The 25,173-nt window shown below is 38.9% G+C and overlaps 1 long non-coding RNA gene across 1 annotated transcript in view; it reads left to right on the forward strand.

Annotated features, from left to right (window-relative positions):
* LOC140691132 (uncharacterized) overlaps positions 1–23,647 on the forward strand; it is a 45,921-nt gene extending 22,274 nt beyond the window's left edge. The window contains exon 3 of the long non-coding RNA XR_012066624.1: positions 23,582–23,647. This is a non-coding gene — a long non-coding RNA (uncharacterized lncRNA). The remainder of the gene's footprint in view (positions 1–23,581) is intronic.
* The last annotated feature ends 1,526 nt before the right edge of the window (positions 23,648–25,173 follow it).

Genomic DNA, 25,173 nt, shown 5'->3' on the forward strand with positions numbered 1-25,173 from the left:
TTTCCCTGGGAGCCATGGAGAGGTGGGACGGGACAGGAGTGGCCAGCCGTCCTAAGCTTTCCACTGTAAACCATAGAGAGAAGAATGTGAATGAGGCTCAGTGATGTAAGTCAACAAGATTCCAATGTCTTCTAGATCAGTGATTCTTAAAACTTAATGTTCCTCCAGTCACCTGAAAATCTTGGTAAAGTTCAAGTTCTGAGTCGGGAGTTCTGGGGTGGAGTCTGAGATCCTGTGTTTGTTAGAAGCCTCTGGGTGATGCTAATGCTGCTGATACATGAACTACAATTTAAGTAGCAAGACTAGAATCTGCTGCACTGATCAGTCTATTGGGAATTGAGCCCCACATTGACCACCTCAGATAAAGAAGAAGCAGGCTCTTAGCGCAGAAGGATGGAAAGATTGCTGAGTTATAAGTGGTCAGAATTGAAAAAGAACTTAAAGATAATCCAGTTTATTGGTTTCCAAAGTTTTAAAATTCTTTTTTCTTTTAAAAGGAAAATTATATGCAGAACTTGAATACGTAAAACAGCTTGAAGCTTTGATGCTTGGATTAAATCTGGAACAGAGAGCTTGGAGCCAGCTCACCCTTCCACTCTCATGATTCCCCTCAAAGACTCATAGGTCATTTCCTTAGAACCCCAGGATTCTGAGTAACACTTACTAACCTTCTTCGACACGTCAGAAAATAAGAAAACAGAACCCAAATCCAAACCCTGATTACTAGTCCGCTGTTCTTTCTAGTACGCAAGACACCATAACTTATTTATAACCTTGGTTTGGAAGCTAATTGTTAGGACTTGGGCTGTCTCTGCTAGCTGGGCTTTGGTCAGTCTCTGATTTGATACCTGGTGTTTGCTACGACCCTGGCACCCACAGCTAACTTTGGGGAAAGTCACTTAACCTTTCTGGGCCCTGGGTTTCTGATCTATAAAACGAATAAAACTGTAACCTTCTCTAAATTACCAGCACAGAGTGTCCAGAACCTTATGGGAACTAAACAAACAGTCAGTGAATGTAAATTACAAGAGGGCGGAGACTTCATTTCTCTTATCTACCATTGTAAGCACTAAGAACACCTTGCATGCACCTGTCACGAGTAGATACTCATTAAATATTTGTGAAATAAATGAAGAATGAAGATCATAGGCAGGAAGCTTTTTTAAGCTTGTAAGTTATAAAAATTTAACGAATCACTAGGATTATCATCATAATCTAAAAAGCTCTAGATTATCTGTGCTGCTCTGCTGGCTAGTGACAAAAGGAACACATTACCTCCATCCCTGGCATCTGGTTGCTCACAGCCTCCGACAAACAACTGGAATATATAAGGGCTTCATAAAAGTTAGACATTAATCTAATCCTTTAAAAAGGGATTAGAGAAGAAAATTTTTACATAATGTACAGATGCGGGAAATGCGTTTTAGATTGAGGAGCAAGGGCAAATATATTCTGGGTGGAAAGTTAATAAAGTAGTCACATTACTTTCCAACTAGGCATGCAAGGGTTTTTGTTAGCCGTCCTCTGAGAAACTGGAGAAGGTATCCTGAAAGAAATGGAATTCTCAGAGTTTTGCGGTTTCTAAGTCTTCTGGCAACAGGTTAATGCATTTGTCAGATTGGAAGTCAAACCAATATGTGGCTCGCTTCTGGGCAAAGGCGAGTATAGGACACATTTGCACTTTATCTAAAGAAATGCGCAGCAGACAAGTATGAACCTTATGTCTTCTCCTGGTCTTGGTCGTCTTGCTAGGGAGCAAGGCATTTGGGACGTGGTGTATGGATGAATTGGTTGGTGCTGGACTGTGAGAAGACTCTGCAGCAAGAGTGTGCACTTTAAACAACTGCACCAGGATTAATTTATCTTCTTTTCTTATTTGCAAAGCCTTGATGGAGAATATCCGCTGGTTCTGTTGGAGAAAAGAGACTTCCTGAGGCATGATGTAATTTTTGCAAAGGGGAAACACATGTTGAGCCCTGCAGTACAAAACAATCCCGAGGTGCTGATAGCCGAGCTGTCAGTCACATGACGGGATGCAGTGTGGGTTGGGCAGCGCTACCCAGCAGCCTTTGGAGCACGGGGGTGCGGTTGGGGGAGGTGAAGGGAAGAAAAGGTCTCTAAAGCTTTTAAATGTAGAGATGCCATTAAGTTTATGACAGGCTGGAAGGAAAGCTTTTCTGTTCTTAGAATGATCTTCCTTCTTGGAACACAGCATATGCTTCTTTTTTACTCCAGAGACAGTAGGTACTTACAGTGTTTGTTGAAAGACAGTTTCAGGAAATCTACATTTTAAAATCCAGTAAGAGATGATTTTTATCTGCAATGTCATTCTTTTTTTTTTAATTGAGGTATACTCAGTTTATAATGTGTCAGTTTATGGTGTACAGCACAATTCCTCAGCCATACATGAATATACGTATTCATTTTCATATTCTTTGTCACTGTGAGCTACTACAAGATATTGAACCTATTTCCCCGTGCTATACAGTACAAACTTGTTTATCTATTTTATATATACCAGTCAGTATTTGCAAATCTCAAACTCCCAGTCTATCCCTTCCCACCCCGCTCCCCCTGGCAATGTCATTCTTGATGAATTTCTCGTAATAATGTGTGCCTAATGTAGCATTCAGAGGGTGGTGACTAAACTTTGGTACCAGGGCTTGAAAGATACTCCATATTTTACTTGCATTGAGCAGTTAAAAGTTAGATATATACGCATAGGTGTCAGTGAGTGAGAATCAGGGTTTCACTAGGAAGCAGAAGACTAAAGTGATAACCTATTTGTGTCTCAGTCTCTCTTATCTGTCTGGTTAGCTAGTATCAACTAGCTGCATAGCCCTGCATTAGTGCTGTGCTAATTACAAAAGTGAGAGTAGCTTACTTTATTCTTTAGATAGTTATTTTTCTAGTTGATGAGATGCTAAAAGTGTAAGACCTTGCTACTCAGCAGTGGAGTCCTCTCAGACCAGCAGCATAGACAGCTCTCGGGAGCTTATAAAACTAGAGCTCAGATTCCACTCCATGTGATTCATATGCATGTTAAAGTTTGAGAAACACTGGTGTAAGTAATATGGGAACATAAGAGATGAAGACATGACTTGTGGAAGGATGCTAAAGGAAGACCTCAGGAGAAGTTGGCACTGAGATGGGCCTTGTAAATGGGTAACTAGAAGTGTGCGCAAAGACTTGGAGTTGAGTACAGGGCCTAATCCAGTAGGCAAACTGTTATGGGGAAAATGGGCGATGAAATTGAAAGATCCTTTATGGCAGATTATTGTACTGAAAGTTTGGGCTTTTATACTGTAGATATAAAAACATGACTGCTTGAGTTTTAAATGGTAATAATAATAGTAATTGTAAAATTAGCAATAATATATTGTTATAGTATATAACTTTATATTCAGAGTTTTTTTTTATGAGATACATTATTTCAGTAAGTCTTTACGGAAACATGTGGAATGGGACTGTTACTACACTTTCTGAGAGCAGGTTAGTGAAGAGGTAAAGAAAGCCTTTTCTTCACTTTGAAAGTGTAGTTCCATTGTCTTCTGACTTGCATGATTTCTGGTGAGAAGTCTATGGAATTAATGTCTTTTTTTCACCTTTAGGTAGTGTGTATTTTTTCTCTCAATACCTGTAAACTTTTCTCTGTATCACTGGTTTTTGACAGTTTGATTATGATGTGGATTGATGTTTCTTAAAAATCAAATTTGGAAGAACCTCAGCCACTGCTTCTTTAAATGTGTTTTCTGTCCTCCTCCTCTGCTTCTGGGACTTTTAACTATACGTGGAGTAGTTGTTTGAAGTTGTTTCATTGGTCACCAAGAGTCTGTCCATTTAATTTCCAGTTTCTTTTTTTTTCTGTTAAACTTTAGTCTCGAGAATTTTTATCGCTATGTTTTCAAATTTACTGATATTTCTTCTAATATGCTGTAATCCAGTAAATTTTTCACTTCAGATATTGAAGTTTTTATTTCTAGAAGATCCATCTGTTTTTGTTTAGTTTTTAGATCTTTCATCTTTTCCCACATTTTGTTGGTACTTTTTAAAAATCAAGGATTGGTAAACTATGGCCTGTGGGCCAAATCCAGCCAATTATCTGCTTTTGTGTGGGTTAGGAGCAGAGAATGGGTTTTATATTATACAGGATTATTTTTAAAGAGTAAGGAAAACACACAACAGAGACGGTATGTGGTGCGCAAAACTTAACACATTTGCTGTCTGGCCCTTTATAGGAAAAGCTTGCCGATCACTGCTTTAAATCATGTAATAGCTGTTTTAGGGTCCCTGTTCGATAATTCTGTTATCTCTGTCATTTCTGGGTCTGTTGCTGTTGACTAATATTTTCCTTCTTTGCTGCCTCTTCAGAAGCCTAGTAATTTTTTATTGGATGGTAGGCACTATGAATGTTACGTTGTCGAATATTTGCATTTTTTCTTCCTTTAGAAAACGAGGTTTGTTTTGGCAGCCTGTTTAGATGACTAACGAATCAGTTTATACCCTTGGGACTAGTTTAGCCACACCTCCAGGGTGTGGCTTTTCTGGTGTCTTTCTTCGAGGCCCTGCGTATTCAACAAGGTCTCTCCATTTTGTTTGATGGTTACTGGAGTATCTTCCAGGCACGTGTGGGCTAAGGGGATTGCGCAGCTTACAGCTCCCTGAAAGTGAGTCAGTTTTTGTCCTGCCTGGTGGTGTTTCTTTCTGCATACACAGATTTGTATTGAGCCACACGCTTGAGGGGGCTGATAAGTAGGTTTTTGGATCTCTTCTTTTGCCTAGTTCCTTGCCTTTCCAAACGCTTTCCCACAAGGCCTGTATTCCTTGTTGCATCTGATTTCTGACTCTTGAGCTCAGTAAAACCCTGGGGCTATGGTTGGGTTCCCACGCCCGTGCAGCAGCCTGGACATTATCTCCAGAGAGAAAGATGGTGCATCCGAGGGCTCACCCTGCTCTTTCCCTTCTCCTGGGCTGCGGTTCTGTGCTGCCTCTGCTTTCCAAGCCTTGAAAATACTTGTTTCATGTATTTTGTTTAGTTCCTAGTTGTTGATGGTGGGAGGGCAAGCCTTGTGCTGGTTACTCTTTTGTGGGCCAAGAGCATGGACATTTGAGTCAGACAGACTTGTTTTCTGGCTCTGACTCTGCATGTACTGGCTGTTTACCTTCAGCTAGTCATGGACTTCTATAAGCATCAGTTGATCATCTGTAGAACAAAGAAAATACTAGGACTTCTTGTGAGGGTTAGCAAATATTAGCAAAGTGCCTAGAAAACAAGAATAGAAAATAAACACATGACAGTTATTTTAACAGCTCGTTTTGGGAGGGCCCAGAGAGAGGAAGTTACTTGTTCACGATCGTACAGTAGTGGAGCTGGTCTCCCTCCGAGGAGCTGTTTTAATGTCAGCACTGACCTTGGCTAGCTTTCATAGAAATGGTTGAGCCACAGACACCAGATAATCAAAAAGGGTCCAAGGAAGGGCCACATTCGTGCCAAATGTGTTATGGGAAACGAAAGGTTCTAGGTCACGATTGGGTCTGAGTGGAAGCGCAGACTAGAACACACTGTCACTTGTCGGGGTCAGACACTGTAATGGTGACGTGTATGCTATCGTCCAGAACAAATGGGTTTCTTCCTTACTGAGCGTTAGGTTACGCTGTGGTCTAACTGGTTCAACCAACATGGTTTTAATTTTTCCTGCTTCCTGCTCTCTCCCCGACCCACACGACTGTGGTGCTTCAGTCAGACCAGCCCTACCCTTTCTACCTGCTCAGCACTCCCAGCTCTTGGTGTGAAATAGCACGTTAGCGCAGGGTACTCCTGCGGGTCTTAGGTGGGTAGTAAGGACTTGAAAAGGGCATCTGAATAAACATGCAGTCAGTGCATTGAGGGGTCGGGTCTAAGACACGTGTGTCAAAGGGGGCATCACGGTGGACTTCAGTGGTCCTGTGGCTGAAGCCATGGAGGTGGGTCTGACAGGTTCCAGACACATGAGATCTGATAGAAGATTGATTTGGCTTCTGATCCCAGCCCTGCCACTTCCTAGTTGGATTACACTGGGCAAATTACCCAGCCTCTTTGTGCCTCCATCTCCTAATCTGTGAACCGATGAAAATTGGTACTTTGTATGACGAAGTAAGATCCTGTATGTAACACACTTTAAACACAGTAGCATTGAGAAGAAGAATAAAATCTTCCCCTAAATAACAAGAGAGAGTCTACCCACAAAAATCTAAGTCTCAAATACCCATTCCACTCCATTTCCCCCCAGATTCTTGGACAGCTAAGAGCCAGAGCCTTCGGGTGCTAACGCTGCTCTGATAACCGCTGTCATTTGCGGCTCCAGTCCTAAACAGGGTTCAATCTGGTCGATGAAAACCAAATGCATTTTTAAGAGAGGATTTTAATGTTAGGAGTTTGTTACCCAGGTATTAGAAGAATGAAGAGGCAGAAAGGGGACACTGAGGTAACATGGAAGTAGTAACTGCAGGAAGCAGCTGCCGTTCGTAGGCTGTTCCCAGGGGAGACAGGAGACAGGTTAGGAGTGTTAAGATCAAAAGCTTAGGGGAATGACCCCTTGAAGCTGGGAAGGGGAGCAGGGAGTCTGGCCTTGCTGGTGCCACGGGAGCTTGGTTTGGGGACCCCGTGGAGCTGGGACTCAGACATCTGAAGAAGGGGTACCACTCAGCGGGTGATGCTGTCTCTGAGCGGGCCCTGGGGTATGTGAACATGGAAACCCTGGACACAGGACCAACTGTTGCTGCCACTAACTGCCATTGCTGAGCTGAAGAACTTACTGGGCATTTCTTAGAAAAACAGCAAGTAAACAGGAAGCAAAATCCCCTTCCCTGGTCTGACGGTCTGTTGACAGAGGCCCGCAGGTATCTGGCTGGCACAGGAGGAGGGAGGTTTTCCGAGTGCCTGCCCCACCGTCACGAAGCTGAGTCCAGAAAGGGTAGGCTTGGAGCTAAGAGACAATAGCTGAAAACCCTGCACAGCATGCTTTGTGCTCTGATCCCTGACCTTTTCCTGATCTCCTTGGCTCCTGGCTCCCAGATCCACTTCCTGTTTACAAGCTTGCTTCCATGCTAGAACTTGATGTTTCGCTCCATTTATGCGGCTCTGATCTCTGGAGTCTCTTGTTGATTTGGATTTGCATTAGTGAAGACTCTTTTGGGTGCAAGTCACCCTAGGCCAACCTGACCTCGCTTTAAACGCTTCTGTTTGGGGCCTGCCTTGGGTGACATAACCAGGAAGGACAAGGTGCAGATTGGGACAGTTAAGACCAGGATGCCACACTGCTGGTGTTTCTCCTTCATCCCTGGTCTGATTTTGCTTGACAAGTTGGCCAGTTCTTCCCCCTTGCAGGCGGACTTCCTCACGTGAACGGTGCATGGCAGCCTGTAGCTCAGGGCTCACCGCTGTGTAGAAAGAGGAGTTTGCTCTCTCTGAGCTCCAGACTGAACAATTCCAGGGAATTCTGATTGGCTGGCTTTGGTCTTGGGCCCTCTCCTTGGACAAGGAAAGGAGATACTATGTTTATGGCTGAGATGAAGTCTTATGTGAATTGGTGTGACTAGAAAAAATGAGTGAGATCTTGGGGAAATAAGAACAATAGTTGTCCACTATAATTTTTTTTAACTTGCTTTTAAAATGTAGACAAGAATTCCCTAGTTATTCATGTAAAACAATGACAGATGGAAATTATACCCTAAGAGGTCTGTTCTAGGCAATCCCTTTATTGTACTGTCATTTCTGCAGACACCTGGTAGTCAAAGAGTCAAGATGGCATTTTTACAGGATCCCTGTGAATCTTATTGTTGGACAGTTGGGAACTCAGTAAATAATAGCCCCTCCCCATTTTTTTAGTCAGGGTTCTGAAATCACTGGAAAAAACCATAGGCACCCCCTGATCTGTGATGGTAAAGACAGGTAACAGGTCTCATTAAATCTTTGATCTCCTGCCTTCCTTAAAAGATGGGTCAGGAGAGCAGAAGTAACAAAATGTGGCCAAAGGTTTACAAAGGAAGAATCAGTAAAGCAGCAAATCTAGACTAATCCAGGGGCAGTGTGTCAGCTCTAATGGAAGAGTTTAAAAGAAACTTGAAATAGGCAGGCTTAACGCCTAGTGACATATTCACATATTCGGGGAGACAAGATTAACGCACAGCTTACTTGTTTATTTGCTGAGGACTCTCCCAGTGGCTGTTCCAGGTTACTGTTCCTCTTAGGTCCTCAGTCCCTCCTTCTCTTCCTTTCTCCTTCCATCTCTCCTGTCTCCCTTTCCTTTCTTGGCTCTTCCTTTACTACATACATGGAGACCACCATGTCAGTCAAGGTTCAATCAGCAAAACAGAACCTGTAGGAGGTACGTATTAAGAGATTTATTGCAAAGAATTCATTTACATAATTGTGGAAGCTAACTAGGCCAGTCTGGAATCCATAGGGCAAACCGTGAGGATCGTATAAAACTGAACTCATCATTATTTCCCCATTTCATTTGCTGACATAATTACTTTATAAAAAATTGAAGTACAGTCAGTTTACAATATGGTTTGTTTCTGGTGTACACCATAGTGATTCAGGTACACATACATATATATTCCCTTTTGTATTTTTTTCCATTACAGGCTATTGCAAGATATTGAATATAGTTCTCTGTGCTATACAGTAGGACCTTGCTGTTTATTTTATACATAGTAGTTGGTATCTGCAAATCCTGAACTCTCAATTTGTCCATCCCTCCCCCCAATCACTTTTCCTCTGAGTTACTCTTAAAGGTTTGCAAGCTTAAACCCTAGAACTGCTCTTGATTCTTCCCACTTCCTTGTGTCCGGTACCAGTCGGTTATTACGGTCAGTGGATCTTTCTTCCTGTTAATTCTTACATTGGTCCTTTCCTTTCTATACCTTCTGGCACCTCTCTAGTTGGAAAGTTTGGTCCTCATTCCTGGACTTGTTTTGTTAGACTTTATGACCAGATATCTGACCTTTTTGCTCTCCGATTCTTCCTAAATAATACCACCAGATTATTAGTCTCAAAATACTATTTCCAGGATGCTTCTGTAACAAAACATTTCTGTGAGTTAGAGCTGTTGAACTGGAGGGATGTCCATGGTAAATTATTAGATTAAAACAGCACATTGTGGAGTACTGTGCATAATTACATGCTATTGTTGACTAAAACTCGGTATGTTGTAATATATTTGTAAATGATGTATGAACATAGAAAAAAAGGTGGAAGAGGTCATGCACTGAGCTATTAACACTAATTCATTAATCATCTGGGGCAGTCATTCTAATTGTGACTTCACATTGGGATCATCTGGATGACTTAAACATACAGAAATTTATTTAGATGGGGGTGTTGCATGGGCATCAGAATTTTTAAAAGTTCTTCATGTGAGTCTGATGTGTTGAGAACCACTGATCTAGAGGATTAATCCGGATGAAGTGGCTCAAAAGTGTGTTTCTATGGGGAGGATATAGTTCAGTGATAGAGTGCATGCTTAGCAAACATGAGGTCCTGGATTCAATCCCCAGTATCTCCATTAAAGATAAATAAACCTAATTACCCCCCATTAAAATTTTTTTTTAAAAAAGTGTTTCTGTGAATGCAAATACATACACTCGCAACTCAGTCAAGACTTCACAGTCGAAAATGCGTGTGACTTTGCTTAGTCACATGAGCAGACAAAAGGCAACTTGGCTTAAAAATATACTATAGATGATCTATAAAAGTGAATGAATAAAAATTATGTGTACATGCTACATACACATCTATGTATATTACATCTATAACACACATATGTACATATATATGAATATATATTTAATTATGAATTCCTATGAAAACATTACATGATTATTTTGGGAATCAGTGAGTTTAATTACAAGTGTTTATGTTTGTATTTTTGTTTTTAATATGACATCAATGGCAGGAAAAGCCTTTCCTTGTGCAGTCCTGGTACCTGACACCAGAGGGAGAAGGCCTGAGTATTGATATCTGATTAAAAAAATCAGGATTTACAGAGCTTTGCTGAAGAGGATGTGTGTGAATGTTATCCAATCATCGCTAATTAGGATTCCAGGTTTCCTGTGATTTCCTTTTCTGAAAGCCAAATAAACCAAAATAGACATGGGACTCTGTAGGGACAAGCCTTAATCATGTTTCACAAGGGGCAGATCACCTGCCTGATGAACTGATTGATATAAGCGAGCCAAGAAGTCACTGGTCTTGACTTAGAAACCCTGGAAACCATGGGTTAGGACCCAAGTTGGCTCAAACCCAGAGAAAAGATTAGATGGAGAAACCAATGGCATATTCCTTCCCCAACTCCAAGTTTAGAAACTCTGACCATTATTTACCTGCTTTGATGTGGACTCTGTTCAGTTTCTGATTGAATGATCTCAACAGTGTGTGAGACATTGAGGCTGGAAGCTCGTATCTACATAAGATCCACTACTCAAAAATGTGTGTGATCGACGGTATCTGGGGAAGGCATGGGGTCTCTGTGAAAAGGGGCAGGCTGGCCCCTTCAGTTTCTGGGACATCTCACTATCTCATTTTCAGAGTCCATAATGATCTACAGTGTTATTAAGAAGTGGGTGAGCACTGTGGCCAGCAGACTGAGATGTATTCAGCGATGTGCTGAGCTGGCTTACCCTGGCTCCTAGGGGATGACTATTATGTTTTTGGGGATTTTGCTTGTTGGTTGTTAAACATGGATATTTGTAAAAGTCAAATGATATAAACTTACAATAAATCACATTAAATTACATTAAAAACAAGAAATACTATCACTTACTACTTCCTAATAATTTTACTACATTTTGCTGTTGTCTGTGCCCATGAGATTATTTATGTCTATTGTATCCACACGATGGAAATCCTGTCTACTCCTATGGTGCCTGTCTCTGCATTCAGTGACATCACATTACTGGCTTGAAATTGCCCTCTCTGGGCCAGAAGGCAACATCAAAGGCCTACAGGGAGATTATACAAACTGGTCCTCCCCTAGTCACACTGCAGTGATCTTCACCTACTTGATTGCCTACATGAGTAGCTACAAAAATGGCTCAGGGTCAGAAGATTGTTAGGTCTTGTGGTTGGGCACGCTCAGCAAGGACCTGCAGGGACACCTGGAGCCTAGGAAGGACTGCCTCTCCTAACAACTAGGGATACAAGAGTTCAGCGAGAGTCGATGAATAAAAGCATACTGAGATGCAGTTGGCTACACAGGATGTCTGATACAGAGCATTATATATTATTATTTGTAAATTGTGCACTGTACATCCTTTGTATCAATAAAATTTTAATAAACACATACATATTCATTTTTTTTTTTAAAGAGAGCTGTTAAACAATTAGCAGCACACCACTGGGTGCCTTCCATTATAGTTTTTGTTAACAGGATAACCTGAGCCTAGAGGAAAGGGGTATTTCTCAGTAGCTTCTGGATTACAAACTTTGAAAAATTCATATGAGAAAGATCTTCATATGTGAGGCAGGGACCCAATGTTAGACAATGTACGACCCCATACGTATGTAGAGAAGCAATCTGAGATGTGCAAATTTCCTACCTTGGATACCTACTGAAGAGATAGGGAGGGGCTTAAGACATTAACATAGACATCATTGTCAAGGTGGGAGTTGCCTGCAGCGGCAGCTGCTGCAGGGGAGAAGCAGGGGGCTGGAAGACAGTGGAGTCTCCCTTAATTTTTTCCCCCTTTCCTTCCCTGCAAAATATCTAATTTACTTGTTAAAGCCAACCTCACACTGTTTATCCAAACTGTCTATTTTTTGGTCCTAATTGATACTAATTAAAATCAAAATAAAATTACGACTATAAAACTTGGCTGGGGTTTTGATCTGTTGCCAGCATGCCCACAACCAGGGAGAGTTACTATACCAACACTCTCATTTTGAAATGCCAGGTATTTTAATAGTGAATAGATGTGGAAAAAAGAAAAATCAGTACTTGCGTTCTAAAAATTTCTTCCCAGCTACTCTTATGAAACATAACAAAAATAGAGCCTAACTGATTCTTTATTGAGACTGAGAATCTTCATTTAATAATCAAAGAGTAAACATGGTGTGTGTGTGAATACTGTTACATGAATCTGGAATTGTTAAATCAGTTGTTTAGCATTCGGTGCTGGTTAGGCTGGACTCCTGGGTCCTGTCCCCCTACAGGCTGGTTATTTTTATGGAGAGAAACTCTGATCCTCAATCAGGAAGGCATTCTAATTGTCCGTCATCTTGCAGGTGCAATCATTGGTCATTTGGCACAAATTTATGAATGGTTCAAGGCAAATCAACCACTGTCAATCCTGGAAAATAACTCAAAATATACCTTCTATTGAGGATAGGTGGTAATTAATGGTTTGCTAATAGACCCTACTATAGCACTGAATTGAGTATATGAAAGCTGTGTCTTAAATCATATCCAAAGAAAATTGTTGGAAGTGTCGAAAGTTCAAGAGGTGTAGTAGAAAGAACATACAACTTTGATTTAAATGTGAAGGCTCTGCCATTGATAAGAGCTAGTATTTGTTACTGTATGCTAGATGCAGTAAGTGCCTTACATTTTCTCATTTAATTGTCTTAAAAATCCTGTAAGGTGGTTATTTCTGGACTCCATTTCCTAGGTAAGAAGGTAAGTAACTTACTTGATGTTACATAGATAAGCAAGTGAGCTGGCATTTGAGCTCAGGTCTGTAGAACTTCAAAACCCAGAGCCTTAACCACTCAATTAAACCATCTCTGCACCAGACGCCTAAGGTGGAGTTGCTTAACCACTCCAAGTCTTGGTTTCCTCTCTTTTACAACGGTGGAAATAACGCCTGCTCTTCCCACTTGAAGGGTATGGGAATCATGAAATAAGGTAGGTGGGTCATAACAGGTTGTACAAATATCAAATATTATAATTCTAATATTGACATGAATCCCAGAAAGAACAGTGTATAGCAAGGCTAGTATTTAAGCGCAATTCAGACATATGTCAGCGTTTATCCTTGGCTAGTGTTTCCGATTAATTCACTTATTAGTTCATTTTTTGAACAGATTTTAGTTGAGCCACTTGAGTGGTAGAAGACTTGATTTGGAGTTAATCAACTTGGAAATTCTGAGGATCAATTCTTAACTGTCTCTTTTTGGTGGGGAGGGGGGAATGGTAATTAGTTTTTTTTTGTTTTTCAGAGGAGGTACCAGGGATTGAACCCAGGACCTTGTGCATGCTAAGCATGTGCTTTTAGTGCTTGAGCTATATTCCCTCCCCTGCCAAAACTGTTTCTTGAGAGCTGTGGAAACTTAGAGAGATTACTCCAATCCTCAGCCAGTGTAACAGTAGCTAGTTCCAGAGGACTGTGGCAAGAGTTAATCAAGATGCTGTGGGTGCTCACTAAGTGTAAGCTTCTTTGCCTAACTCAAACTCTTGCAAGGATGAGGGTAGTATGAAGTTTAAAAGATACATAGAAGACAAATACCAATATAACTGTAGAGTCAGTAGACAGAACTCATCTCATCTAAATTTTTCTTTTTGCTGATGTAGAAGATAAGCCAGAGAGGGAGTGATCCAGGATTACAGAGCCAGCTAGTAAAAGAAATAGGACCAGAACTTAGGTCTTCTAACTCTTAACCTTCAATTGAATCACAGTTCACTGGCTCCTGAATGTCTCTGAATAATGACAATATGCAGTCTTCATGTCCTAGTATTAAAGGAACGTAAGAGCTTTAGGAATGTAGTTTGGAGATGCAATTGTGAATTAAACTTTTTCCGAGTCTGCTCAGATGACTTCACAACCATTCTCCAATTTCACAGTTGAAGTGCCACGTGGGAACCATTCCCCTTGTGAAATATTGTCATAGTTGTCTCATCAGTACTCAGAATCTCAACGTGGCTCTTATCCTCAGAGAGCTCAGAGAGCATTTTTTAAATTAGTAATGAGTACTAGCAGAGTGTTAGGGATATGTTGTGGACTGCTGTGAAATTAGGTTAGGAAGATAGTTTGGGACAGCACAGAAGGCTCTGAATGTAAAGGAATTTGAATTTATCCTACAGAGGATGGTGGCCAACTGAAACATCAGTGGCAGGGGAGTGCCACGAACACAGAGGGGAGATTTATCTGGTGATGCTGTGACAGCAAGGAGAAAGATCATAGCCAGAACACTAGAAGTTTATCCCAGTAAGCTGGTAGGATCATGGCCGAAGGACACATATCAGAAGTGTTAAAGAGGGAGGATAAGAAACTCAGTGAGTTAGAAACAGGGAAAACTCAAAGATGACTTTTCAAGTGGGTAACAGTAAGATTGGTAGTCATATGGCAAAAATAGAACAAAAAGGAGTTGTAATTTGGGGAGGGAAGTAGGAGGGTACTTTGACTTAAGGAATTTGCTTCTAGACTTAAGATTTTTGATGTGATGGTGAAGTATGTAAGTAGAGATATCCAGTAGTGAAATAAATATAAAGATGGCAAGTACGTGAATCTGAATTCTGATGGTGCTGAAACCCTTGTCTGACAGCTAGAAACTGTGAAACTAAAAGATTCTGAATAATTTAGACCACAAACACTTAAAAATAAAAAATCTAACCTGTCACTAAATTATTCAGATTTGATTTTATTCTCATAATGAACTGGAGAAAGAATCTGCTGTCCCATGTACTTTTTACATGTAAAGAAAAATGATGGTTTTTAAGTCATTAGTGACCTCTGAACCTGCCTGGTAGGAATTTTTTTAACGTGAGGAATAATTCAGATACTGTAAAGTATAAAAATCCAATGATGAGTTTTTACACATAGGCGCGTGCACACACACACGTAAGTACCACCAAGGTCAAGATATAGGACATTTTCAGCACTCCAAAAAGCACTCCCAGACCATACCCCAAGGATCACCACTATTTTGACCATCCATATAGATTATTTTTACCTATATTTTTTTTGCTTTGGGCTGAAATGCCCCAACATTTTATTACAGAAAATTTTTAACATACACCAAGCTGAAAATAATTTTACTGTGTACATCCATATATTTACACCCAAATTCTACCATTAGAATCTTGTTGCATTGTATACTCCTTGAGATTTAAATTTATCATCTTGATTTTGTTCTCTATTCATCTCATCTGTTCTTTGATACTTTTTTCCTCTTACACTTTTTAAATTTCTTATGATTGCATCTTACATTTTCTCTATTATCAGCTTATTACCTATGTTTCTTATGCTAGTAGTTTTTCTAGGGTTAATAATTTAAGTCTACTTTTAAATAATATTGAACTACTTCATGTATAATGAAAGACCCTTAGAACAGTGTATTTGTATTTCTGCTCCTGTTTTTTGGACTGTTGCAGATTTTGTTTTTTGCAAATGTTATAAATATATATTTATATATTTTATAATATATTCCTATTACTTTTACTTTAAAGAGTCATCTTTTAAAGAAATTTAGAAAATGGTTTTTAAAAGTGTCTTTTATATTTGCAAATATACTTAACCATTTTCAGTGTCCTCCATTATTTTGTGTATAGCCCAATGTCCAATTTCTATTTGGTATTGTTTTCCTTCTGCCGAAAGAATTTTCTTCAGTATTCCTTGTAATACAAGTCTGCTGGTAATGAACTGACTCCATTTTGTTTGTTCAAAAAAGTTTATTTTGTCTTCATTTATGAAAGAAATTTTTGCAGGGTATAGAATTTTAGACTGACAGTTCTTTTCATTCAGTATTTTAAAGGTGTCTCTCTATTGTCTTCTTATCTGCATGTCAATTTTTGTTTCTCTGTGTGTAATGTATCTTTTTACTTTCATACTTTTGAGATTTTCTCTTTATCATACTGGTTTTGAACAATTTGGTTATGATGTGTCTTGGTGTGTTTTTCTTCATTTTCTTCTACTTAAAAAATTTAAGCTTCTTTATGAATTTATAGTTTTCATAAAATCTGGAAAATATTCATTAGTTCTTCATATAATTTTATGTCAATTATCTTCATCCATCCCCCACTTTTTTTTAAATGGGACTCCAATTATACATATATTAGACTGTCTGATACTGATCCATAGTGCACTGATAAACTGTCCATTTTCTTCAGTCTTTTTTCCCTGTGTTCAATAGTAGTTAATAATGCTGCATCTTTATATTCACTAATCTTTTCTTTCACAAATTGTCTAATCTGCTGTTAGTTTTATTCAGTGTATTTTTTGGTTCAGATATTTTCTTTTCAACCCTAAAAGTCCAGTTTAGTTTTTAAAATATCTTTTGTTTCTCTAGTCATCATAATCATGTTTTCCTCCACCCTCTTAAACATATGAAGTACATTTATAATATTTATAATTGTTTTAATGTAACCATTGCTAATTCTATCACCTATATCATTGGGGTGTGTTTTTATTGATTGACTTTTCTCCAGGTTCTAGATAAACTTCTTGACTCTTTACATGCCTGGTTATTTTTTTATAAATAATTGTTTTTAATTGTGGTAAGATACATAAAATACATAAAATTAATCATTTTAGCCATTTTAGTGTACATTTTGGTAATGTTGAGTATATTCACATTCTTGAAAAAAAAAAACTCTAAAACTCTTTTCATCTTTTAAAACTGAAACTCTGTTCCCATTAAAAAATAACGTTCCTTTTATCCCTCACCCCAGCCCCTGGAAATCATCATTCTACTTTCTATTTTTATGAATTTGACTACTCTAACTATCTTACATAAGTGGAATTTGACTTTTTATGGCTCACTTACGTCACTTAGTATAGTATTTTCAAAGTTCATTCATACTGCAAAAGTTGTTTCCTTTTTAAGGCTGAATAATATTCCATTGTGTGTATACACACACACACAACATTTTGTTTATCCATTTATCCATTGATGGACACCTGTGTTACTCCCACCTTTTAGGTGTTGTGAATAATGCTGCTATAAAAACAAGAAGACAGTGCCTGCCTGGTCATTTATTTTTAATTGAAATATAGTTGACTTACAATATTGTATTTCAGGTGTAGAGCAAAGTGATTCAGTTGTGTGTGTGTGTGTATTACCTTCCATTACAGGTTATTACAAGATATTGAACATAGTTCCCTGTGCTATACAGTAAATCTATGTTGCTTATCTGTTTTATGTATGGTGGTTTGTATTTGTTAATCCCATTCTCCTAATTTATTACTCCCCTCTTTTTCCTTTTGGTAACTGTAAGTTTGTTTTCTATATCTCTGAGCTGTTTCTGTTTTGTATATAGATTCTTTTGAATTAATTTTTAGATTTCATGTGTAAATGATATGATATAATATTTGTCTTTGACCTACTTCACTTAATGTGACATTCTCTAGGTCCATCCATGTTGCTGCAAATGGCAATATTTCATTCTTTTTTAACGGCTGAGTAATATTCTATTGAATCCTTAGTCTATCTTTCTATCTTCTCATCTTTAAGCAAGTGATTGAACTACTTGCCTTAGTTTTCTTAACTAGACAATAGTGATAATCTTACACATCTTACAGGTGTGAAGATTGGATAGGTTAGCAGATGTCAAGCACCCAAAGTATTGACTTTCCTGGGGGATGTGCTAAGTTCTTTAAGAAAGATCAGGATAGAAAAACTGTAGTTAAGAAAGGAAACATGCTCCCTGAGGAGTGTATGCTAAGCAGAAGCATGGAAATGGCAACATATTTGGCACCTTCCTAAAATGATGAGCTGTGAAGTTTGGCCAGAGGGATGGGAAAAAGTAGTCGTTATTGAAAGATTTGGGTGGAGAGGCAGGTCAGGAGAGGATTTAAACATAATTACATGTCAGGATGAATGGTTCAACTCTATCCTGCAAGGGAGAGTTTTTTTTTTGTTTTTTGTTTTTTTTTTAGGGAAGGAAAATGTGCAAGTGTTTCGGAGAGAAAAGCAGTATGTTGAAAAGTTTGAAAAGAGAGGAGACAGGAGGCACAGAGAATCTGTGCTTTCCATGGGTGAGTGGACTCTGGGGCACTGTTGCATTTTCCAAGAGAAGATTCTATTGAACCAGACAGGACGACCTGTTCACTGCTGTCTTCTTGGTCCCTTGCTTGAGGCGATTTCTTCCTTTTTTTCCTCTCTGCCAACTCATGTTCCAGTCTTCCTTCAGAACCTGGCTTGAAGTTCATCTCCACCAGGAGATCTATTTGGTGTCTAGTCTACTACTGATACTTAATTTGGGTCAATGATCCATTAAAAAAAATGGTGTCCTATTCTGAACTATAGGACTGACTGCCAAGAGATACGTCAGAGTTTTGTAGATGGTGTTGAGAAACTGCACCAGTAAATGTCAGATCAGCTACTCTCCAGAGGAAATCAGAGAGTGAAGCTGATGGAAATGAAATCAGCCCTTCTTTATTACATATTCTTCTTTGTGTACTTTTCCTGGGATGATGCCCAGGTCTGGGAAGAGGAGACTGAATATAGCTCCAAATAGGTTAGCTGTGAGTGAGCATCTGTGTTCTTGGATAACATAGCCTACAGAGCCGGAGGAGGTCAGAGCACTTAGAAGAGGAAATGAAAGGATTTTAATTAATGCACAGATATGCCCAGCATGAAGGTCTAGGAAAAATGGAAGAATTTGCAACAAATCTATTTATGAAAAATATGTGAGGCTGCTCTTACACTTGCTTGTATTTTGTGACTCGAGTGAAAATAAACAGGCCTTTAACAGTATTTGCGTTTGTATTTGGCATAAATATATATTCAGCTCATTGATCATTTCTGTCAGTTTTCAGCTCATTGCTTGGTCATTTCAGTCCGTTTTCTTCATTTTCAAGTCAGTTTTATTGAAGTGTAATTTACATAAAATAAGACTTACTTTTTAAAAGTATACAGTTCAAGGAATTTTAATAAAAATGTTCACAGTCATGTAACCACTGTCACAGTCAAGACATAGAACGTTCCCACAATCCCTGACAATTCTCTTATTCTCCTTGGCAGTAAATCTCATGCTTCCTTTCCTATCCCCAGTCAGTGATCTGATTTCTGTCACTCTAGTTTTGTCCTCTCCAGATGTTATGTGAATCACATCTGGCTTCTTTCACTTAACCTAATGCTTTTGAGATTTATCCATATTATTTCATAAATTGGTAATTTTATCCTTCTTACATAGAGTGGCATTCCATTGTGTGAAAGTACAGACATTTGTTTATCAATTCACTAGTTGGGTCATTTCCAGTTTTGCTAATTAAGAATAAACTTGCTATAAACATTTGCCTGTGGGTCTTTGCATGGATGTAGGCACACCTCTTACTGAGTTTGTGGCAACCCTACATCAAGCAAGTCTGTCAGTGCTGTTTTTCCAACAGTATTTCCTCTCTTTCTGTGTCACATCTTGGTAATTCTCTCAATATCAAACTTTTTCACTGTTACTGTATTTGTTATGGTGATCCGTGATCAGTGATCTTTGAGGTTCCTGCTGTAATTGTTTTGGGGTGCCATAAACCATGCCCCTATGAGTGAACTTAATAAATGTGGATATTCTCACTCCTCCATTGACTGGCTATTCTCTCATTTCTCTCCCTCTCCTTGGGCCTCCCTATTCTCTGAGACACAGCAGTATTGAAATTATGCTAATTGATAACCTTACAGTGGCTTCTGAGTGTTCAAGTAAAAAGGATTGCATGTCTCTCATTTTACATCAAAAGCTGAAAATAATTAAGTTGGTGAAGAACTCATGTCAAAAGCTGAGATTGGCTCAAGAGGCCTAGCTTTCAGCCTAGCAGTTAGCCAGCTTATGAATGCAAAGGAGATGTTCCTGAAGGAAATTAAAAGTGCTACTCCAGTGAGCACACAAATGATAAGAAAGTGAAACAGCCTTATTGGCGAAAGGGAGAAAGTGGTCTGGATAGAAGAGCAGACCAGCCTCAACATCCCCCTGAGCCAAAGCCTAATCCAGACCCAGGCCCTAACTCTCTTCAATTCTGTGGAGGCTGAGAGAGGTGAGGAAACTGCAGAAGAAACGTTTGAAGCTAGCAGAGGTTGGTTCATGAGGTTTAAAGAAAGAAAGCATCTCCAAAGCATGAAAGTGTGGGATGAAGCAGCAAGTGTTGAAGAAGCTGCAGCAAGTTATTGCAAAGATGTATCTCAGATAATTAATGAAGGTGGGTACACTAAACAGATTTTCAGTGAAGACGAAACAGCCTTCTATTGGAAGAAGATGCCACCTATGACCTTCATAGCTGGAGAGGAGAAGTCAATGCCTCGCTTTAAAAGACAGGCTCTCTTGTTAGGAGCCTATATAACTGGTGACTTAAAGTTGAAACCAGTGCTCATTTACCATTTGGAAGATCCTAGGGCCCTTAAGAATTATGCTAAATGTACTCTGCCTGTGCTCTATGAGTGGAACAATAAAGCCTGGATGACAGCAAATCTATTGACAACATGGTTTACTGAGTACTTTAAGCCCACTATTGAGAACTGCTGAGAAAAAAAGATTTCTTTCAAAATATTGCTGCTCATGGACAATGTGCCTGGCCACCCAGGATACCTGATGGAGGTGGACAATGAAATTAATATGTTTTTCATGCTGCTCACACAGCATCCATTCTGCAGCCCAGGGATCAAGGAGTCATTTTGACTTTGAAGTCTTAATATTTAAGAAATACATTTATAAGGCTATAGCTGCCAAAGATAGTGATTTCTTTGATGGAGCCAGATAGAGTACATTAAAAACCTTCTGTTAAGGATTCACTATTCTAGATTCCATAAAGAACATTCATGGTCCTTGGGAAGAGGTCAGAATACCAACATTTACAAGAGTGTGGAAGAAATGGATTCCAGCGCTCATGGATGACTTCGAGGTGTTTAAGACTTCAGCGGAGAAAGTAGCTGCAGATGTGGTAGAAACAGCAGGAGAACTGGAGTTAGAAGTGGAGCCTGAAAATGTGACAGAATTGCTACAATCTCAGGATAAAATTTTCAAAATGAAGAGTTGCTTCTTATGGATGAACAAAGATAGTTTCTTGAGGTGGAATCAGTCTACTATTGGTGAAGATGTGTGAAGACTGTTGAAATGACAACAAACAATTTAGAATATTACATAAACGTAGTGGATAAACTCAGTAGCAGGTTTTGAGAGGAGCTACAGAGAAATCCTTCATGAAAGGAAGATTTGATTGATGCAGCAAACTTCACCGTTGTCTTATTTTAAGGAATTGCCACTGCCACCTCGGACTTCAGCAACCACCATCTTTATCCATCAGCAGCCATCGATATGAGGCAAGGCTCAACACCAGCAAAAAGATTATGACTTGCTGAAGGTTCAGATGATGGTTAGCTCTTTTAGCAATAAAACATTTTTATATTAAGGTGTATGCATTGTTTTTTAAGACATAATGCTATCTCACTGTTAATAGACTACAGTATAGCATAATCATATACTGTATAGTGTAAATGTAACTTTTATATGCACTGGGAAACTGAAAAATTCATTTGACTTGCTTTATTGCAATATTTGTTTTATTGGGGTGTTTTATAACTGAATCCACAGTTCCTCCTAGGTATGTTTTCATTCTTTAGAGTAGATATCCAGGACCAGAATTGTTGGATCACATGGTAGGTGTATGTCTAACTGAATCAGAAATTGGCAAACTGTTTTCCAAAGTGGCTGTACCATTTTGCATTCCCATCAGCAAATTATAAGAATCCCAGTTGCTCTGCATCCTTCCCACTCCCTGATATTGTCAGTCTGTTAAATTTTAGCCTTTTAGTGGGTGTATAGTGGTATCTTACTATGGCTTTAGTTTTAATTCCTCTAATTAGAAATATTGAAGCTCTTTTCATGTGCTTATTTGATATGTGTATTTCCTTTGTGAAATACATTCAGATATTTTGTCCTTTTTATTGAAGGATTGGTGGTCTTATTGAATTTTGAAACTTCTTTGTATAGTCTGAATATAACTTTTTCATCAGATAGAAGTTTTGTAAATATTTTTTCGCAGTATGTAGCTTGTCTGTTGATTTTCTTAGTGTCTTTTAAAAAGTAGTAGTTTAAAATTTTGATGAATTTCAGGTTATCAGTTTGTCTTTTTTATGGGTCATGCTTTTTTTGTCCTATAAACAAATCTGCCTAACTTATGATGACAAAGATTTTGTCCTGTTTTGTTTTTGATGTAGTTTTGACACTTAGATATTTATTTCTAATACATCTTAAGTTAATTTTCATGTGTAGTGCAGGCAGGTGTTTTCCTTTTTTCCTCCCCATATAGATGCCCAATTGTTCTAACACTCTCTGACTTTAGAAGACTGTTTCCATTTAAAGGACTTATCCCCATTGAAATATCTTGATACCTTCAAATATCTTGAAATATCTTGATACCTTGAAATATCAAAGATCATTTTATTATGTATGTGTAGGTCTATTTCTGTTCCATTGATCCATGTAACTGTCCTTATGCCAATACTATCCTGACTGATTACTGTAACTTTGTAGTAAAATTTGAAATCAGGCAGTGTAATTCCTTCAAATTATTTTTTTCCCCAAATTATGTAATCTATCCTAGGTCCTTTGCATTTCCATATAAATTTCAGAGTCAACTTGTAACTTTCTAAAAGCTCGCTGAGATTTTGCATGGGATTGGGAGAGTAATTGCAATCTTAACAATGTCTGGGTTTCTGATCCATGTACACAGCATGTCTCTCCATTGTCTTCAATCCTCTTTAAGACGGCTTAGCAGTGTTTTGTAGTTTTCAGGATATAAATTTTTTGATCTGTCCCTAAGTATTTCATATTTTTGAGGCTATTTTAAATATTTAGAAGTATGTAGAAGATTTTAATTTTCAGTTGATCATTGCTACTAGTATTTAGAAACACAAATCATTTTCGTATATTGATCCTTGTGTACTGCTTTTCTAGGGCTGCTGAGACAAACCACCACAATCTTGGTGGCCTTGATTCTCATTTTTTTTTTTGTTTTTAAAAAATGTTTTCTTTTTCTTTTTTTTTTAAACATTTTTTATTGAGTTATAGTCATTTTACATTGTTGTGTTCTCTCTCATTTCTGACGGCTGAAATTCCCAAATCAAAGTGCCAGCAGGGTTCATTCCTTCCAGGGGCTCTGTGGAGGAATGTGTTCCTCCATCTCTCCTAGCTTTAGTCTAACTTTCGCCCGCGGGGTCACAGCGATTTCTCCCTCCAGCAGTCTCTGTGTCCAAATTTCCCTCTTCTCGTAAAGTCGCTAGTCATTGGATTTAAGGCTCACCCTAAGCTCATACGACCTTGTTTGAATTTGACTACACCTACAAAGACCCTATTTTCCAAATAAGGTCACATTCATAGGTACAGAACATATTTTGGGAGGTCACAATCCAGCTGACACCACCTTGTGTCCTGCAGTCCTATTAAATTTACTTACTGGTTCTAGTATCTTTTTTTAATAGATTTAAAAAATTTTCCATATAGATGCGAAGTCAGTTTACTTTAGACAAAACATCAGAGCCACATCCAAACACAAATCTGTTACGTTAAGCACAGCTCTGGGGCGGCCACTATGGGATTAACATTTTTTTTTTCCTTTAAATTGTTTGTTAGTTGCAATTTTGACCAGTAAAACTTAAGTTGGTCTCTCTAAATTCTTTCAGGATCCTCTTCATACAAGGTGTTATTCAAATCATCACATGCTTTTCCAGCTGTTCAGGAGAACGGGGGTCTCGGGTGAGGTGAGTGTGATACTTGCCTCAAGTGAAAAATTTAGGGAGGCACCCTCTCTAATCAAAAGAAATAATCTTTTTTTTATAATTATCAAAATGTATTTTATTTAACTCAGTAAATCCACAATGTATCATGTCAGTGCGTAATCAATATGAAAATGATTAGTGAGATAGTTTACATTCTTTTTTTCTTTTTGCCAATTTTGTGTTTTATTTTTCTATTGCAGTATAGTTGATTTACAGTGTTGTGTTTCTGGTGTACTGCATAGTGATCCAATCATACACACACACACACGCACACACACATTCTTTTTCTTGTTCTTTTTCATTATAGGTTATTACAAGATATTAAACGTAGTTCCCTGTGCTATAAAGTAAGACCTTGTTTATCTCTTTTATATACAGTAGTTTGTATCTGCTACAAGGTAAATAACGTCTTGATGTAGTATTTAAAAAAAAAAACTAACAAAAATGAACAGTGAACCAAACAGCAACATTTGAAATGAAGATAGGCTCGTACCTGGCACGTGCGTGACTCTGCCTCACCTGCACCCGGTCCCGGCGCTGCTGTTGAGATGCAGTAAAGTGGTCTTTCCTGGTGTGAACGATCCCCGGCAGACCACTTACAGGTACCTGGGGTGGCTCAGGGGCCAACTTTGCAGAGCTTAATGCATGTTTGTTTTCTCTTCCTACTTGCACCCATTTTAATCCTGTAGTTCATGTCTTAGTCTTCTGTTCTTTAAGGAAATGATGTGACAGGTTCCATGCACAAACCTGGTTCCAGGTCATAGTCTCAACTACAGAGTCTTCTGGACATCTTGAGGGCTATGTCCAATTAACAGGCCAGGCCTTTGTCTCCTTTCTGTCTTCCATGTCCCTGTCTCCCAGCCACAGGTAGACAACTGATTCAGAGTGAGCCTACAGGCATTTTTTTGCCTTCTAATTTGGAACCGAGTTTCCAAAACAATGTATTAAACTCTGTGTGGGGCGGGAACCGCAGCATGTAAACTGTTCTGCGCCCACATGCTAGCATGTGGCCTGGAGAAGCACAGAAAGTTGGTTAGCAAAGGAAGAAGTTTGAAGCAGACAGGCAGAGATGAGAGGCAGGGTCAGACCTGCGTTCCCAACAGTTTTCCAGTTCATGCTTCCAGTTCCTTCCTTAGACCCAGCTCTGTCCCGTTTTGGGAATTCTGTTAATACCATGTCATCCATAACAAACATTCCTGACCCTTTTTTTTTTGAGGTACCTCCAGTTTGGTTCCATTAGTTGCAATTGGAGAACCCTGGCTAACATTCTCTCTCCAGTTTCCCAAATTGAGATGCTTTATCCCCCTTGGTACTTGAAGGTAACTTCCCCAAGCTGCTCTTTCCAGTTATGTCACTGGTTAATGAAATCCTTCCCTCTGGTAATGCAGAGATTCTTTTCTCCTTTTCAGCTTTCTTCCTATTCTTTCTTTTACACTTTTCCTTGATATGTAATCACTTTGATGTTCCTCACACCTACTGCATTTACATGGTTCCCA

This window comes from Vicugna pacos, chromosome 33 (assembly GCF_048564905.1).
Source record: "Vicugna pacos chromosome 33, VicPac4, whole genome shotgun sequence".
In the NCBI taxonomy this organism is placed as follows: Eukaryota; Metazoa; Chordata; class Mammalia; order Artiodactyla; family Camelidae; genus Vicugna; species Vicugna pacos.